This window comes from Dendropsophus ebraccatus, unplaced genomic scaffold (genome assembly GCF_027789765.1).
Source record: "Dendropsophus ebraccatus isolate aDenEbr1 unplaced genomic scaffold, aDenEbr1.pat pat_scaffold_460_ctg1, whole genome shotgun sequence".
Taxonomy (NCBI): Eukaryota; Metazoa; Chordata; class Amphibia; order Anura; family Hylidae; genus Dendropsophus; species Dendropsophus ebraccatus.
The window spans coordinates 1-18344 of NW_027210066.1; the positions used below are offsets into that span (position 1 = coordinate 1).

The following is an 18344-nucleotide window of genomic DNA, read 5'->3' on the forward strand; positions in this document are numbered from 1 at the left end:
CCCGGCACTCGGCAGACTCTACAGGAATCTTCGCTGCAGTCCTTCGCCTGATGACCCTTCTTGCTGCATCTCCTGCAGATCTGCGGCATATCCGGGTAATAGATGAAGCCTGGAGCGTCACCCAAAGAGAAAGCCTGAGGCAGGTGCTGGAAACCGTCGTCCGATGACTCATCCCTGTTGAGCCTCACGACCACCGACCACTTGCCAGTCCAGAATCCAAGGCTGCTCAGGATCTTGGAGGGTTCCTTGACCACTGTGCAGTACCTTGCAAGGAATGTGGCGATGTCCTTGCCTGGGATGTACGGGTTAAGGATTGAAACCGTCACCCGCCTCTCCTCCCTTTGGATTAAGCAGTTGCTTACAAAGCGAGAGAAAGGGGATTCGGGCCTCGCTGCCTTTACCCGCCTCCCAGTACCTCCTGCAGGTGTTGAAGGAGGCAAATGTCACATAGAAGATCCCCGTGAAGAAGAAAATGCTGAGGGTTTCAGCCTTGGAGAAACCCTGGTCCAGGACCATCTTCTTAGCGAACACATCCTCAGACATGTCCGGCTCTCTACCATCCACCTTCTTCAGTCGCATGGCCACCGTAGTGCGCATCCAGGGCCGCAGTGTAGGGACGCCTGGATCCGCAGCCTTGCTGGTCGTCGGCTGAGCTGGGGCGGCAGAGGAAGAGGCATCCACGACCCGGGCCTCCTGGCTCTTCCTCGCTTCCTTCTGCTGGGTCTTCTTCATCTCCGGTGCTGGTGCTGAAGAGGCCATCGCTTCTCCCGGTCGAGCTCTTTCCTGGTGGGCGGAGCTATGCAGATCCTCGTCGAAGGGGGCGGAGAGATGCAAATCCTCGTCGCCGGCTTCTTCGGGGTTCAGCGTCGTCCTTCTCGGGGTTCCGGGGCGTCTTCGTCGATCGTTCGTCGGCAGGCGGGATCGAAGTGGTTCTCCGGTCAAACCGTCGGGCACAGGACAATCGAGCAGCAGGCCGAGAGGAAGGTTCACTCTCGTTCCTGGGGAATAGCCCTACACCCAATAGCTGCAGTGAGCTTAAGACGAATTAAATCGCCGATGCCCAAAGGCCGAGTGCAGGGGGTACCCCAGGACCTGAGCCGTCAAGTCAAGGCAGTTCAGTAAGACAAGATACTACACTTGATCTTAGCCAAAAGGCCGAGAAGCGATGGCCACAACGGTTTCCCGAAAACTCCCCTTCTCGGACACCACGTCCTTCTTGTTAAGGCGAAGCCAGACATACATACCCTATTATGCGCTCCACCCTCTCAGATGGCGGACCGGACGTGCTTTCACACTGCATCTCCTATTGCCTAGCACTGCCTCTGTCTTCCTTTCTGCTCTCAAATCTGAATAGCTCCACCCCCCAATCACACTGCGTCTGCTTCCACCTGATGGATGGCAGACATACACGTCTCTGTCTCTGTCTCCGTCTCTGTCTGGCATACATGACATGCAGCTAGCTCTTTGGCTGGCTGTCTCTGTAGCTGGCTGGCTGTCTCTGTGGCTGGCTGCCTAGCTGGCTAGCTTATTATTAGTACCTACCTACCTACCTACCTACCTACCTATCTATCTATCTATCTATCTATCTATCTATCTATCTATCTATCTATCTAATCTATCCTATCTATCCTATCTATTCTATCTAATGTATCTAATCTATCTATCAAAGAACATGGAGGGTGAATTCTCCCAGCTGGAGCCGTAGGCAGGCAGCATCAGCAGGATACATCGGCCGGCCACCAGGAAATCAAATCCAAAGGAAACGGTTTAATAAACTGCACCTACCTTTCCACCTACCTGCTCGGTCGCTTGACCGGCTGCAACTGAGCTGCTTGTTGTGCTGGCAGCTGTGTATAGCAGCAAAGCCTTGATGACATCACGTCCCGCGATGACATCACCAGCACTGGCCCGGCAGCCAAGTTGTAAACAACTCTGCCAGTTGGTTGCCATGGCAACAGAGGCCAGCAAGTCTTGGACAAACAAACTTTTCGTAGCCACACTCGGGCTAATTTTTCGGGGTCGGTCCACCTGCGCACAACACACTCGAGGGATGTTTCTTGCAAAACAGTAGTTTCAGGTGCAGCCGGCTTGTTTCCTTCTTCATTCTTTTGCTCTGTTTTTTGCAAACTCATTAGGGGGTGCACTGAACCTGGAGGCACTGCAATACCAGGTCAATGCCTGGAGAGGACAGAGCAAGCTCTTTTTCCATCTCCCTGTTCTAAAAATCCATTTAATATATGGTCCCCAGATAGGGGACGTATCAGATATTAAACTGATAAGAACAGATACTACACTTGATCTTAGCCAAAAGGCCGAGAAGCGATGGCCACAACGGTTTCCCGAAAACTCCCCTTCTCGGACACCACGTCCTTCTTGTTAAGGCGAAGCCAGACATACATACCCTATTATGCGCTCCACCCTCTCAGATGGCGGACCGGACGTGCTTTCACACTGCATCTCCTATTGCCTAGCACTGCCTCTGTCTTCCTTTCTGCTCTCAAATCTGAATAGCTCCACCCCCCAATCACACTGCGTCTGCTTCCACCTGATGGATGGCAGACATACACGTCTCTGTCTCTGTCTCCGTCTCTGTCTGGCATACATGACATGCAGCTAGCTCTTTGGCTGGCTGTCTCTGTAGCTGGCTGGCTGTCTCTGTGGCTGGCTGCCTAGCTGGCTAGCTTATTATTAGTACCTACCTACCTACCTACCTACCTACCTATCTATCTATCTATCTATCTATCTATCTATCTATCTATCTATCTATCTAATCTATCCTATCTATCCTATCTATTCTATCTAATGTATCTAATCTATCTATCAAAGAACATGGAGGGTGAATTCTCCCAGCTGGAGCCGTAGGCAGGCAGCATCAGCAGGATACATCGGCCGGCCACCAGGAAATCAAATCCAAAGGAAACGGTTTAATAAACTGCACCTACCTTTCCACCTACCTGCTCGGTCGCTTGACCGGCTGCAACTGAGCTGCTTGTTGTGCTGGCAGCTGTGTATAGCAGCAAAGCCTTGATGACATCACGTCCCGCGATGACATCACCAGCACTGGCCCGGCAGCCAAGTTGTAAACAACTCTGCCAGTTGGTTGCCATGGCAACAGAGGCCAGCAAGTCTTGGACAAACAAACTTTTCGTAGCCACACTCGGGCTAATTTTTCGGGGTCGGTCCACCTGCGCACAACACACTCGAGGGATGTTTCTTGCAAAACAGTAGTTTCAGGTGCAGCCGGCTTGTTTCCTTCTTCATTCTTTTGCTCTGTTTTTTGCAAACTCATTAGGGGGTGCACTGAACCTGGAGGCACTGCAATACCAGGTCAATGCCTGGAGAGGACAGAGCAAGCTCTTTTTCCATCTCCCTGTTCTAAAAATCCATTTAATATATGGTCCCCAGATAGGGGACGTATCAGATATTAAACTGATAAGAACAGATACTACACTTGATCTTAGCCAAAAGGCCGAGAAGCGATGGCCACAACGGTTTCCCGAAAACTCCCCTTCTCGGACACCACGTCCTTCTTGTTAAGGCGAAGCCAGACATACATACCCTATTATGCGCTCCACCCTCTCAGATGGCGGACCGGACGTGCTTTCACACTGCATCTCCTATTGCCTAGCACTGCCTCTGTCTTCCTTTCTGCTCTCAAATCTGAATAGCTCCACCCCCCAATCACACTGCGTCTGCTTCCACCTGATGGATGGCAGACATACACGTCTCTGTCTCTGTCTCCGTCTCTGTCTGGCATACATGACATGCAGCTAGCTCTTTGGCTGGCTGTCTCTGTAGCTGGCTGGCTGTCTCTGTGGCTGGCTGCCTAGCTGGCTAGCTTATTATTAGTACCTACCTACCTACCTACCTACCTACCTATCTATCTATCTATCTATCTATCTATCTATCTATCTATCTATCTATCTATCTATCTAATCTATCCTATCTATCCTATCTATTCTATCTAATGTATCTAATCTATCTATCAAAGAACATGGAGGGTGAATTCTCCCAGCTGGAGCCGTAGGCAGGCAGCATCAGCAGGATACATCGGCCGGCCACCAGGAAATCAAATCCAAAGGAAACGGTTTAATAAACTGCACCTACCTTTCCACCTACCTGCTCGGTCGCTTGACCGGCTGCAACTGAGCTGCTTGTTGTGCTGGCAGCTGTGTATAGCAGCAAAGCCTTGATGACATCACGTCCCGCGATGACATCACCAGCACTGGCCCGGCAGCCAAGTTGTAAACAACTCTGCCAGTTGGTTGCCATGGCAACAGAGGCCAGCAAGTCTTGGACAAACAAACTTTTCGTAGCCACACTCGGGCTAATTTTTCGGGGTCGGTCCACCTGCGCACAACACACTCGAGGGATGTTTCTTGCAAAACAGTAGTTTCAGGTGCAGCCGGCTTGTTTCCTTCTTCATTCTTTTGCTCTGTTTTTTGCAAACTCATTAGGGGGTGCACTGAACCTGGAGGCACTGCAATACCAGGTCAATGCCTGGAGAGGACAGAGCAAGCTCTTTTTCCATCTCCCTGTTCTAAAAATCCATTTAATATATGGTCCCCAGATAGGGGACGTATCAGATATTAAACTGATAAGAACAGATACTACACTTGATCTTAGCCAAAAGGCCGAGAAGCGATGGCCACAACGGTTTCCCGAAAACTCCCCTTCTCGGACACCACGTCCTTCTTGTTAAGGCGAAGCCAGACATACATACCCTATTATGCGCTCCACCCTCTCAGATGGCGGACCGGACGTGCTTTCACACTGCATCTCCTATTGCCTAGCACTGCCTCTGTCTTCCTTTCTGCTCTCAAATCTGAATAGCTCCACCCCCCAATCACACTGCGTCTGCTTCCACCTGATGGATGGCAGACATACACGTCTCTGTCTCTGTCTCCGTCTCTGTCTGGCATACATGACATGCAGCTAGCTCTTTGGCTGGCTGTCTCTGTAGCTGGCTGGCTGTCTCTGTGGCTGGCTGCCTAGCTGGCTAGCTTATTATTAGTACCTACCTACCTACCTACCTACCTATCTATCTATCTATCTATCTATCTATCTATCTATCTATCTATCTATCTAATCTATCCTATCTATCCTATCTATTCTATCTAATGTATCTAATCTATCTATCAAAGAACATGGAGGGTGAATTCTCCCAGCTGGAGCCGTAGGCAGGCAGCATCAGCAGGATACATCGGCCGGCCACCAGGAAATCAAATCCAAAGGAAACGGTTTAATAAACTGCACCTACCTTTCCACCTACCTGCTCGGTCGCTTGACCGGCTGCAACTGAGCTGCTTGTTGTGCTGGCAGCTGTGTATAGCAGCAAAGCCTTGATGACATCACGTCCCGCGATGACATCACCAGCACTGGCCCGGCAGCCAAGTTGTAAACAACTCTGCCAGTTGGTTGCCATGGCAACAGAGGCCAGCAAGTCTTGGACAAACAAACTTTTCGTAGCCACACTCGGGCTAATTTTTCGGGGTCGGTCCACCTGCGCACAACACACTCGAGGGATGTTTCTTGCAAAACAGTAGTTTCAGGTGCAGCCGGCTTGTTTCCTTCTTCATTCTTTTGCTCTGTTTTTTGCAAACTCATTAGGGGGTGCACTGAACCTGGAGGCACTGCAATACCAGGTCAATGCCTGGAGAGGACAGAGCAAGCTCTTTTTCCATCTCCCTGTTCTAAAAATCCATTTAATATATGGTCCCCAGATAGGGGACGTATCAGATATTAAACTGATAAGAACAGATACTACACTTGATCTTAGCCAAAAGGCCGAGAAGCGATGGCCACAACGGTTTCCCGAAAACTCCCCTTCTCGGACACCACGTCCTTCTTGTTAAGGCGAAGCCAGACATACATACCCTATTATGCGCTCCACCCTCTCAGATGGCGGACCGGACGTGCTTTCACACTGCATCTCCTATTGCCTAGCACTGCCTCTGTCTTCCTTTCTGCTCTCAAATCTGAATAGCTCCACCCCCCAATCACACTGCGTCTGCTTCCACCTGATGGATGGCAGACATACACGTCTCTGTCTCTGTCTCCGTCTCTGTCTGGCATACATGACATGCAGCTAGCTCTTTGGCTGGCTGTCTCTGTAGCTGGCTGGCTGTCTCTGTGGCTGGCTGCCTAGCTGGCTAGCTTATTATTAGTACCTACCTACCTACCTACCTACCTATCTATCTATCTATCTATCTATCTATCTATCTATCTATCTATCTATCTATCTATCTAATCTATCCTATCTATCCTATCTATTCTATCTAATGTATCTAATCTATCTATCAAAGAACATGGAGGGTGAATTCTCCCAGCTGGAGCCGTAGGCAGGCAGCATCAGCAGGATACATCGGCCGGCCACCAGGAAATCAAATCCAAAGGAAACGGTTTAATAAACTGCACCTACCTTTCCACCTACCTGCTCGGTCGCTTGACCGGCTGCAACTGAGCTGCTTGTTGTGCTGGCAGCTGTGTATAGCAGCAAAGCCTTGATGACATCACGTCCCGCGATGACATCACCAGCACTGGCCCGGCAGCCAAGTTGTAAACAACTCTGCCAGTTGGTTGCCATGGCAACAGAGGCCAGCAAGTCTTGGACAAACAAACTTTTCGTAGCCACACTCGGGCTAATTTTTCGGGGTCGGTCCACCTGCGCACAACACACTCGAGGGATGTTTCTTGCAAAACAGTAGTTTCAGGTGCAGCCGGCTTGTTTCCTTCTTCATTCTTTTGCTCTGTTTTTTGCAAACTCATTAGGGGGTGCACTGAACCTGGAGGCACTGCAATACCAGGTCAATGCCTGGAGAGGACAGAGCAAGCTCTTTTTCCATCTCCCTGTTCTAAAAATCCATTTAATATATGGTCCCCAGATAGGGGACGTATCAGATATTAAACTGATAAGAACAGATTTTTTTTTTTTTTTTTTTTTTTTAAAACCATTCAGATGGTTAAAAGCGTAAAAAACAGCATAAACTGTTTCAAGCATAAACGCTTCTCCAACCATTTCATCATAATGGTCCTATTGTCATTTTAAACACCAAAAAAAACAGTAATATTACAAAATTATACACCACCTATACACACCTATTTACATACTTATTTACATATACTATACACTTATTTACATATAATCGCATACTAAACTTTTACCAAGAATCTCCACTTCTTAAACTTCCATACTCCCTCACTATCTAAGTCACCACCATGCTGTCTATCCCAAAGATATATTACATACAACCTAGCCAATATCAACCTCAAACATTCATTAACTGACACAAACTTTCTCCTAAACACCCACAAATTCCGCACATCCCATAAACTCTCCATCACACACGCCATAATCAACCACATTATTCTCTCCTTAACCTTACTAGAAGCACCCATACCAAACATTGCCACTCGCCAGTCTACAAAAGTCACACCAGCCAATTCTTTGCACAAACCTCCTACACCTTTCCATACATTATATGCATAATCACAGTCCCACATCATATGCCTCACTGACTCACTTGACCCACAACCATCCCTTGGACACACCTCATACCTAATCAATTCACGCCTCTTCTGTACTTGTCTCACCGGTAAAATATCATGCAAAGCCATCCATACCACATCATGCTGCTTATTTGACATACCCTTCACTCCCATCTTCTTCCAAACTGTCAAAGCCTCATCCGTCCTCAAACCACCAATATTGCACACCAATTCTCCCGCATCTATTCTTCTCATCACTTTCTTCTTTTCCCTAAAGTCACTCACAGGTACACTTAACAAATCAAAATCAATCACAAATTTTTCTACTTTCATATACCATGCTGGACACTTAAAAGCCACAGGCACACTTGCATCCCATTCTATCCATTTTAGCCCATACAACATCCATCCAGCCATATACCGTACCATACATCCAGCCTTATTCCCTTTCCCCAACAACACAATCAAAATTTTAATATAGCTAAGCCCTAAGAAAACCTGAAAATTCGGAAACCCCAATCCCCCATGCACACATGACTTATACACATATTCCCTTTTCAATTTCTCCATTCTACTACCCCACAAAAAAGTAAAACACATTTTCTCCGCCTTTTTCACGTTTCTCACCGCAAACGGAAACACATTCGCACAAAACAACACAATAGGTAAAATAACCGCTTTCACAACCAGCACCTTCCCCACTAAAGTCAGCTCACGCGTCCTCCAAAAATTCAGCTTTCGTTCAATCCGAGTCCCGCACTCATTCCAACTTTCATTCCCTTTCAAATCATCATTAAACTGGATCCCTAAAATTTTGATTGCACCCACTTCGCATTCCACCCCATCCATCCTTACCTCCTTATCCCCAAAACACTTAAAGACACACTTATTCCAATTAACTTTAAACGCAGACGCCCCACAGAAAAAATCTAACCACAATTTTGCCCTGTTCATGCTAGCCATATTATCACTCACCACCACAATATCATCCATATAACCCAGCACCTTCACATTCTTACCAGCACTCCCCGGTATCAATAATCCTCTCATCAGTTTGTCACCCCTTATACCACACAACAAAGGCTCAATCACACTTACAAACAATATCGGGGACATAGGGCAACCTTGCCTGACCCCCGACCTCACTCTCACCTTACTACTCAACACCCCATTTATCAACACCTCGCTTGTCACATCTGCATACAAACTTCTCACTACATCCACAAACTTCTTTGGAAAACCCATTCTCTCCAACACTCTAAACATAAAATCATGCGATACACGATCAAACGCCTTTTCAAAGTCCACAGCCAACACCATACACTTCTGCTTTCTATCCATACTATCACCAAACAAATCCCTCAACAAAAACAAGTTATCAGTCATACTTCTCCCAGGAATCGCACACACCTGATCCACACCAATCACCTGATCAATTACCTCCCGCATACGCCCGCACACAATCTTACTAAAAACCTTATAGTCCGCATTCAACAAAGTAATAGGTCTCCAATTCCCCAAGCACATTTTATCCCCTTTCTTGTATATCAAAACTACCACTCCTTCTTTCATTGAAGCACTCAAAACATCATTTTTCCACATATACTGACACACCTCACACATATCCTTACCCATAATCTCCCATGCCTTCACATACAATTCAATTGGAATCCCATCTTTCCCTGGCGTTTTATTTTTCTTTGCACTCATCACTGCACTTCTTACTTCCTCCTCAGTCAGCTCCTCACACAACAATTCACCATCACTCTCCCTAAGCTTACTCTCCAGACCATTTAGTACCTCACCTACCAAACCCTCATCAATCCACTTGTGTTCATATAATTCACCATAGAAACTTTCCACTTCTCTTATAACCTCTTCACCCACCACACACTCTCCTTCCTTATTAACCACCTTATCCATATCATTCCTCCTCCCACACACTTTCTTAAAGAAAAAACTTGTACATTTCTCATTCATATCCAGATGCTCTACTTTTGACCTATAAATAATCTCTTTACCCTTTTGCTCCATCATTTTCTTCATTTCACTCTTTGCATCCTCCAACAGATCTTTCACCTCCACCCCATTCATACTTAATTTATGCAACCAATCAATCCTCACACTTAACTCTCTATATTTGTTCCTCAAAATAGCCGCCTTTTTATATCCCCATTTCCTAAAAAATTTCTTACACTCACCTTTCATCCAATCCCACCACTCTAAGATACAATCATATTCATGCTTCCTACCCTGCCATCCCCTATAAGCACACTTGAACTCATCCATAGCTTTCATCTCCTCAAGTAACTTAACATTCAGCTTCCATACACCTTTACCACACACTCCTTTTATTCCACATGCAAATACAGCTTTCAAATAATCATGGTCCGAAAACGGAACTGCCTGCTGAAAAAAAGACAAGCATTCCAAATTTTTTGAAGCGAGGATATAATCTATCCTAGATTCCACACCTCCCCTGTCAGCTCTATACGTCGCAGGTGGTGACTTTCCCAATTTACTCACAGCTGCATCAACCAAAAGAAAATCAGCAATCAAGTGATTAACCCTTCGCCCAGTGATATCCAGCCCAGCACCCTCTGTGACACAATTCAAATCTCCCGCCAAAATTACTGGAATTCTCCCTGGCAAAAACAGACACAGTTTTTCAAACAGACTTGCCCTTTCCTCTTTTGCCGTAGGAGCATACACATTACAAATCCTTATCTTACAACCCTTATAAACCACCACCGCCATAACACACCTTCCCACCTCCACCACAATATAACTCTCTAACTTGACTTCCCTACTACCCAACAAAATCCCCACACCATCATTTTTGTTCTTATTAGAACCGGACCAAACATACTGCCCATAAGGCCAGTCCTGGTCCCCCAAAGAGTCCACAATGCCACACTCCTGCAGACAGACAATATCAGCTCCCAGACCTCTGACATAGTCCAGGACTGCAGCTCTTCGGGCCTTAGTTTTTATCTGCCTCACATTCACGGATAGGACATGACATGCAACTTCGGCCACCATGTTTTCACTCGGAGCGCAAGTGGACTATAGACGCCCCATCTCTCTCTCATCCTTCTTCTCCGGGACACCGGCAACCTGATGTAAAGGCCAATGTCCCTACTCCTTCTAAAAAAGGAACATCCGTTGGAATAGTTGACACCGGATAAACAGCGTCCCGACCAGGACTTACATCACCTTCACTAGACGGCGAAAGCAAAACTCTCGCCCTTTTGGGCGCCAAGTCCAGGGCTTCCTCCAAAGGCCTTGTAGAGGAAAAATCCCCCTGGCCACCACCTCCACTTTCCAACTCTGCCGGGCTTTCACTCCAGGAGAGAGTGGGAGTTTCAGGCCCCGTGCCTTCCACCTCCCCCTCTCCTTGCACACTGGCTTCATGAGAGATTTCACTCTCCACCGGGGACACCTCCATCTGCACAGTCTCCTCCACCTCCACACGCTGCTCACTCTGAGGCCTTTCTTGGCCAGAACCCACCACCTCTGCATAACGCCTTCTTGTGCGCAATTCACAATCCTTGAAAACATGACCTTCACCACCACACACATTGCAGACAATTGCGTTTGTACACTGTCCAGCCAAGTGCCCTCCCTGATGACACCGTCCACATTTTGTCTCTGTGGCTTTACAATCCTCTTGCATATGCCCAAAATTCTTACATTTACGACAAAATCTGGGTGCATTGGGAAAGAACAAATATCCTCTGTCCCTTCCAATGGCAAAATTCAAGGGAGGATAGCGAATCCCACCAGGACTCTCTGGGTCTTCATGGAAAATTACGAAAAACTTATATTTTCCCGTCCACAAGGATTCACTGTTTTGGACCCTGTGAGAGAAGCTAACAGCCGCACAATGTCTTCGCAAAAAGGCCACAATGTCTTCCTGTGGTACATGGGGGTTATACATAAAGACCACAAGCGGCACTTCTCCCCTGCTGTATAAAACCGTAAAGGTTAGGCCATCTAAAACGGACTCAGCAGATTTCTCCTGGAGCATGCGGTACAATTGGTGACAATATGCAGCAGCGGTAAAGACCAACACAAAAGTTCCTTTCTTAGGATCTTGTAGGCACAAAATACTTTCGCGCTTTACATTCAGGGTATGATACAAAACATCATTCACCAATACCTTCAAACTGAAGTGCTCCTCCTTCCCGGCTTCCACATCAATCCTGAATCCGTTCTTGACCCGAGGTTCCCCGGTCCCGGCATAGCGCACCTTGACGCCCATGGCTGCGATCGCTCTCTCTAGTCTTCAGCCGCCCCCAATGGGAGCTAAGCTTCCGACACCCTTCAACCAGACCAACACTTGGTCTTAGCCAAAAGGCCGAGAAGCGATGGCCACAACGGTTTCCCGAAAACTCCCCTTCTCGGACACCACGTCCTTCTTGTTAAGGCGAAGCCAGACATACATACCCTATTATGCGCTCCACCCTCTCAGATGGCGGACCGGACGTGCTTTCACACTGCATCTCCTATTGCCTAGCACTGCCTCTGTCTTCCTTTCTGCTCTCAAATCTGAATAGCTCCACCCCCCAATCACACTGCGTCTGCTTCCACCTGATGGATGGCAGACATACACGTCTCTGTCTCTGTCTCCGTCTCTGTCTGGCATACATGACATGCAGCTAGCTCTTTGGCTGGCTGTCTCTGTAGCTGGCTGGCTGTCTCTGTGGCTGGCTGCCTAGCTGGCTAGCTTATTATTAGTACCTACCTACCTATCTATCTATCTATCTATCTATCTATCTATCTATCTATCTATCTATCTATCTATCTAATCTATCCTATCTATCCTATCTATTCTATCTAATGTATCTAATCTATCTATCAAAGAACATGGAGGGTGAATTCTCCCAGCTGGAGCCGTAGGCAGGCAGCATCAGCAGGATACATCGGCCGGCCACCAGGAAATCAAATCCAAAGGAAACGGTTTAATAAACTGCACCTACCTTTCCACCTACCTGCTCGGTCGCTTGACCGGCTGCAACTGAGCTGCTTGTTGTGCTGGCAGCTGTGTATAGCAGCAAAGCCTTGATGACATCACGTCCCGCGATGACATCACCAGCACTGGCCCGGCAGCCAAGTTGTAAACAACTCTGCCAGTTGGTTGCCATGGCAACAGAGGCCAGCAAGTCTTGGACAAACAAACTTTTCGTAGCCACACTCGGGCTAATTTTTCGGGGTCGGTCCACCTGCGCACAACACACTCGAGGGATGTTTCTTGCAAAACAGTAGTTTCAGGTGCAGCCGGCTTGTTTCCTTCTTCATTCTTTTGCTCTGTTTTTTGCAAACTCATTAGGGGGTGCACTGAACCTGGAGGCACTGCAATACCAGGTCAATGCCTGGAGAGGACAGAGCAAGCTCTTTTTCCATCTCCCTGTTCTAAAAATCCATTTAATATATGGTCCCCAGATAGGGGACGTATCAGATATTAAACTGATAAGAACAGATACTACACTTGATCTTAGCCAAAAGGCCGAGAAGCGATGGCCACAACGGTTTCCCGAAAACTCCCCTTCTCGGACACCACGTCCTTCTTGTTAAGGCGAAGCCAGACATACATACCCTATTATGCGCTCCACCCTCTCAGATGGCGGACCGGACGTGCTTTCACACTGCATCTCCTATTGCCTAGCACTGCCTCTGTCTTCCTTTCTGCTCTCAAATCTGAATAGCTCCACCCCCCAATCACACTGCGTCTGCTTCCACCTGATGGATGGCAGACATACACGTCTCTGTCTCTGTCTCCGTCTCTGTCTGGCATACATGACATGCAGCTAGCTCTTTGGCTGGCTGTCTCTGTAGCTGGCTGGCTGTCTCTGTGGCTGGCTGCCTAGCTGGCTAGCTTATTATTAGTACCTACCTACCTACCTACCTACCTATCTATCTATCTATCTATCTATCTATCTATCTATCTATCTAATCTATCCTATCTATCCTATCTATTCTATCTAATGTATCTAATCTATCTATCAAAGAACATGGAGGGTGAATTCTCCCAGCTGGAGCCGTAGGCAGGCAGCATCAGCAGGATACATCGGCCGGCCACCAGGAAATCAAATCCAAAGGAAACGGTTTAATAAACTGCACCTACCTTTCCACCTACCTGCTCGGTCGCTTGACCGGCTGCAACTGAGCTGCTTGTTGTGCTGGCAGCTGTGTATAGCAGCAAAGCCTTGATGACATCACGTCCCGCGATGACATCACCAGCACTGGCCCGGCAGCCAAGTTGTAAACAACTCTGCCAGTTGGTTGCCATGGCAACAGAGGCCAGCAAGTCTTGGACAAACAAACTTTTCGTAGCCACACTCGGGCTAATTTTTCGGGGTCGGTCCACCTGCGCACAACACACTCGAGGGATGTTTCTTGCAAAACAGTAGTTTCAGGTGCAGCCGGCTTGTTTCCTTCTTCATTCTTTTGCTCTGTTTTTTGCAAACTCATTAGGGGGTGCACTGAACCTGGAGGCACTGCAATACCAGGTCAATGCCTGGAGAGGACAGAGCAAGCTCTTTTTCCATCTCCCTGTTCTAAAAATCCATTTAATATATGGTCCCCAGATAGGGGACGTATCAGATATTAAACTGATAAGAACAGATACTACACTTGATCTTAGCCAAAAGGCCGAGAAGCGATGGCCACAACGGTTTCCCGAAAACTCCCCTTCTCGGACACCACGTCCTTCTTGTTAAGGCGAAGCCAGACATACATACCCTATTATGCGCTCCACCCTCTCAGATGGCGGACCGGACGTGCTTTCACACTGCATCTCCTATTGCCTAGCACTGCCTCTGTCTTCCTTTCTGCTCTCAAATCTGAATAGCTCCACCCCCCAATCACACTGCGTCTGCTTCCACCTGATGGATGGCAGACATACACGTCTCTGTCTCTGTCTCCGTCTCTGTCTGGCATACATGACATGCAGCTAGCTCTTTGGCTGGCTGTCTCTGTAGCTGGCTGGCTGTCTCTGTGGCTGGCTGCCTAGCTGGCTAGCTTATTATTAGTACCTACCTACCTACCTACCTACCTATCTATCTATCTATCTATCTATCTATCTATCTATCTATCTAATCTATCCTATCTATCCTATCTATTCTATCTAATGTATCTAATCTATCTATCAAAGAACATGGAGGGTGAATTCTCCCAGCTGGAGCCGTAGGCAGGCAGCATCAGCAGGATACATCGGCCGGCCACCAGGAAATCAAATCCAAAGGAAACGGTTTAATAAACTGCACCTACCTTTCCACCTACCTGCTCGGTCGCTTGACCGGCTGCAACTGAGCTGCTTGTTGTGCTGGCAGCTGTGTATAGCAGCAAAGCCTTGATGACATCACGTCCCGCGATGACATCACCAGCACTGGCCCGGCAGCCAAGTTGTAAACAACTCTGCCAGTTGGTTGCCATGGCAACAGAGGCCAGCAAGTCTTGGACAAACAAACTTTTCGTAGCCACACTCGGGCTAATTTTTCGGGGTCGGTCCACCTGCGCACAACACACTCGAGGGATGTTTCTTGCAAAACAGTAGTTTCAGGTGCAGCCGGCTTGTTTCCTTCTTCATTCTTTTGCTCTGTTTTTTGCAAACTCATTAGGGGGTGCACTGAACCTGGAGGCACTGCAATACCAGGTCAATGCCTGGAGAGGACAGAGCAAGCTCTTTTTCCATCTCCCTGTTCTAAAAATCCATTTAATATATGGTCCCCAGATAGGGGACGTATCAGATATTAAACTGATAAGAACAGATACTACACTTGATCTTAGCCAAAAGGCCGAGAAGCGATGGCCACAACGGTTTCCCGAAAACTCCCCTTCTCGGACACCACGTCCTTCTTGTTAAGGCGAAGCCAGACATACATACCCTATTATGCGCTCCACCCTCTCAGATGGCGGACCGGACGTGCTTTCACACTGCATCTCCTATTGCCTAGCACTGCCTCTGTCTTCCTTTCTGCTCTCAAATCTGAATAGCTCCACCCCCCAATCACACTGCGTCTGCTTCCACCTGATGGATGGCAGACATACACGTCTCTGTCTCTGTCTCCGTCTCTGTCTGGCATACATGACATGCAGCTAGCTCTTTGGCTGGCTGTCTCTGTAGCTGGCTGGCTGTCTCTGTGGCTGGCTGCCTAGCTGGCTAGCTTATTATTAGTACCTACCTACCTACCTACCTACCTATCTATCTATCTATCTATCTATCTATCTATCTATCTATCTATCTATCTATCTAATCTATCCTATCTATCCTATCTATTCTATCTAATGTATCTAATCTATCTATCAAAGAACATGGAGGGTGAATTCTCCCAGCTGGAGCCGTAGGCAGGCAGCATCAGCAGGATACATCGGCCGGCCACCAGGAAATCAAATCCAAAGGAAACGGTTTAATAAACTGCACCTACCTTTCCACCTACCTGCTCGGTCGCTTGACCGGCTGCAACTGAGCTGCTTGTTGTGCTGGCAGCTGTGTATAGCAGCAAAGCCTTGATGACATCACGTCCCGCGATGACATCACCAGCACTGGCCCGGCAGCCAAGTTGTAAACAACTCTGCCAGTTGGTTGCCATGGCAACAGAGGCCAGCAAGTCTTGGACAAACAAACTTTTCGTAGCCACACTCGGGCTAATTTTTCGGGGTCGGTCCACCTGCGCACAACACACTCGAGGGATGTTTCTTGCAAAACAGTAGTTTCAGGTGCAGCCGGCTTGTTTCCTTCTTCATTCTTTTGCTCTGTTTTTTGCAAACTCATTAGGGGGTGCACTGAACCTGGAGGCACTGCAATACCAGGTCAATGCCTGGAGAGGACAGAGCAAGCTCTTTTTCCATCTCCCTGTTCTAAAAATCCATTTAATATATGGTCCCCAGATAGGGGACGTATCAGATATTAAACTGATAAGAACAGATACTACACTTGATCTTAGCCAAAAGGCCGAGAAGCGATGGCCACAACGGTTTCCCGAAAACTCCCCTTCTCGGACACCACGTCCTTCTTGTTAAGGCGAAGCCAGACATACATACCCTATTATGCGCTCCACCCTCTCAGATGGCGGACCGGACGTGCTTTCACACTGCATCTCCTATTGCCTAGCACTGCCTCTGTCTTCCTTTCTGCTCTCAAATCTGAATAGCTCCACCCCCCAATCACACTGCGTCTGCTTCCACCTGATGGATGGCAGACATACACGTCTCTGTCTCTGTCTCCGTCTCTGTCTGGCATACATGACATGCAGCTAGCTCTTTGGCTGGCTGTCTCTGTAGCTGGCTGGCTGTCTCTGTGGCTGGCTGCCTAGCTGGCTAGCTTATTATTAGTACCTACCTACCTACCTACCTACCTATCTATCTATCTATCTATCTATCTATCTATCTATCTATCTATCTATCTAATCTATCCTATCTATCCTATCTATTCTATCTAATGTATCTAATCTATCTATCAAAGAACATGGAGGGTGAATTCTCCCAGCTGGAGCCGTAGGCAGGCAGCATCAGCAGGATACATCGGCCGGCCACCAGGAAATCAAATCCAAAGGAAACGGTTTAATAAACTGCACCTACCTTTCCACCTACCTGCTCGGTCGCTTGACCGGCTGCAACTGAGCTGCTTGTTGTGCTGGCAGCTGTGTATAGCAGCAAAGCCTTGATGACATCACGTCCCGCGATGACATCACCAGCACTGGCCCGGCAGCCAAGTTGTAAACAACTCTGCCAGTTGGTTGCCATGGCAACAGAGGCCAGCAAGTCTTGGACAAACAAACTTTTCGTAGCCACACTCGGGCTAATTTTTCGGGGTCGGTCCACCTGCGCACAACACACTCGAGGGATGTTTCTTGCAAAACAGTAGTTTCAGGTGCAGCCGGCTTGTTTCCTTCTTCATTCTTTTGCTCTGTTTTTTGCAAACTCATTAGGGGGTGCACTGAACCTGGAGGCACTGCAATACCAGGTCAATGCCTGGAGAGGACAGAGCAAGCTCTTTTTCCATCTCCCTGTTCTAAAAATCCATTTAATATATGGTCCCCAGATAGGGGACGTATCAGATATTAAACTGATAAGAACAGATACTACACTTGATCTTAGCCAAAAGGCCGAGAAGCGATGGCCACAACGGTTTCCCGAAAACTCCCCTTCTCGGACACCACGTCCTTCTTGTTAAGGCGAAGCCAGACATACATACCCTATTATGCGCTCCACCCTCTCAGATGGCGGACCGGACGTGCTTTCACACTGCATCTCCTATTGCCTAGCACTGCCTCTGTCTTCCTTTCTGCTCTCAAATCTGAATAGCTCCACCCCCCAATCACACTGCGTCTGCTTCCACCTGATGGATGGCAGACATACACGTCTCTGTCTCTGTCTCCGTCTCTGTCTGGCATACATGACATGCAGCTAGCTCTTTGGCTGGCTGTCTCTGTAGCTGGCTGGCTGTCTCTGTGGCTGGCTGCCTAGCTGGCTAGCTTATTATTAGTACCTACCTACCTACCTACCTACCTACCCTATCTATCTATCTATCTATCTATCTATCTATCTATCTATCTATCTAATCTATCCTATCTATCCTATCTATTCTATCTAATGTATCTAATCTATCTATCAAAGAACATGGAGGGTGAATTCTCCCAGCTGGAGCCGTAGGCAGGCAGCATCAGCAGGATACATCGGCCGGCCACCAGGAAATCAAATCCAAAGGAAACGGTTTAATAAACTGCACCTACCTTTCCACCTACCTGCTCGGTCGCTTGACCGGCTGCAACTGAGCTGCTTGTTGTGCTGGCAGCTGTGTATAGCAGCAAAGCCTTGATGACATCACGTCCCGCGATGACATCACCAGCACT

At 47.8% G+C, this 18344-nt stretch overlaps 9 non-coding genes and 2 pseudogenes across 9 annotated transcripts; all 11 read right to left on the reverse strand.

Annotated features, from left to right (window-relative positions):
* Positions 1-1024: 1024 nt before the first annotated feature.
* Positions 1025-1167, reverse strand: LOC138776621 (U2 spliceosomal RNA; annotated as a pseudogene).
* A 966-nt stretch (positions 1168-2133) lies between these two features.
* Positions 2134-2324, reverse strand: LOC138776596 (U2 spliceosomal RNA). The gene has a single exon (XR_011360744.1). It is a non-coding gene; the product is annotated as a U2 spliceosomal RNA (small nuclear RNA).
* A 966-nt stretch (positions 2325-3290) lies between these two features.
* LOC138776641 (U2 spliceosomal RNA) lies at positions 3291-3481 on the reverse strand. Its single transcript, XR_011360762.1, has one exon. It is a non-coding gene; the product is annotated as a U2 spliceosomal RNA (small nuclear RNA).
* A 974-nt stretch (positions 3482-4455) lies between these two features.
* On the reverse strand, positions 4456-4646 carry LOC138776652 (U2 spliceosomal RNA). Its single transcript, XR_011360773.1, has one exon. It is a non-coding gene; the product is annotated as a U2 spliceosomal RNA (small nuclear RNA).
* Positions 4647-5608: 962 nt separating this feature from the next.
* Positions 5609-5799, reverse strand: LOC138776664 (U2 spliceosomal RNA). Its single transcript, XR_011360784.1, has one exon. It is a non-coding gene; the product is annotated as a U2 spliceosomal RNA (small nuclear RNA).
* Positions 5800-6769: 970 nt separating this feature from the next.
* On the reverse strand, positions 6770-6973 carry LOC138776606 (U2 spliceosomal RNA; annotated as a pseudogene).
* A 5845-nt stretch (positions 6974-12818) lies between these two features.
* Positions 12819-13009, reverse strand: LOC138776676 (U2 spliceosomal RNA). The gene has a single exon (XR_011360795.1). It is a non-coding gene; the product is annotated as a U2 spliceosomal RNA (small nuclear RNA).
* A 954-nt stretch (positions 13010-13963) lies between these two features.
* LOC138776603 (U2 spliceosomal RNA) lies at positions 13964-14154 on the reverse strand. Its single transcript, XR_011360749.1, has one exon. It is a non-coding gene; the product is annotated as a U2 spliceosomal RNA (small nuclear RNA).
* A 954-nt stretch (positions 14155-15108) lies between these two features.
* Positions 15109-15299, reverse strand: LOC138776615 (U2 spliceosomal RNA). Its single transcript, XR_011360751.1, has one exon. It is a non-coding gene; the product is annotated as a U2 spliceosomal RNA (small nuclear RNA).
* A 966-nt stretch (positions 15300-16265) lies between these two features.
* On the reverse strand, positions 16266-16456 carry LOC138776627 (U2 spliceosomal RNA). The gene has a single exon (XR_011360753.1). It is a non-coding gene; the product is annotated as a U2 spliceosomal RNA (small nuclear RNA).
* Positions 16457-17418: 962 nt separating this feature from the next.
* LOC138776633 (U2 spliceosomal RNA) lies at positions 17419-17609 on the reverse strand. The gene has a single exon (XR_011360755.1). It is a non-coding gene; the product is annotated as a U2 spliceosomal RNA (small nuclear RNA).
* Positions 17610-18344: the final 735 nt, after the last annotated feature.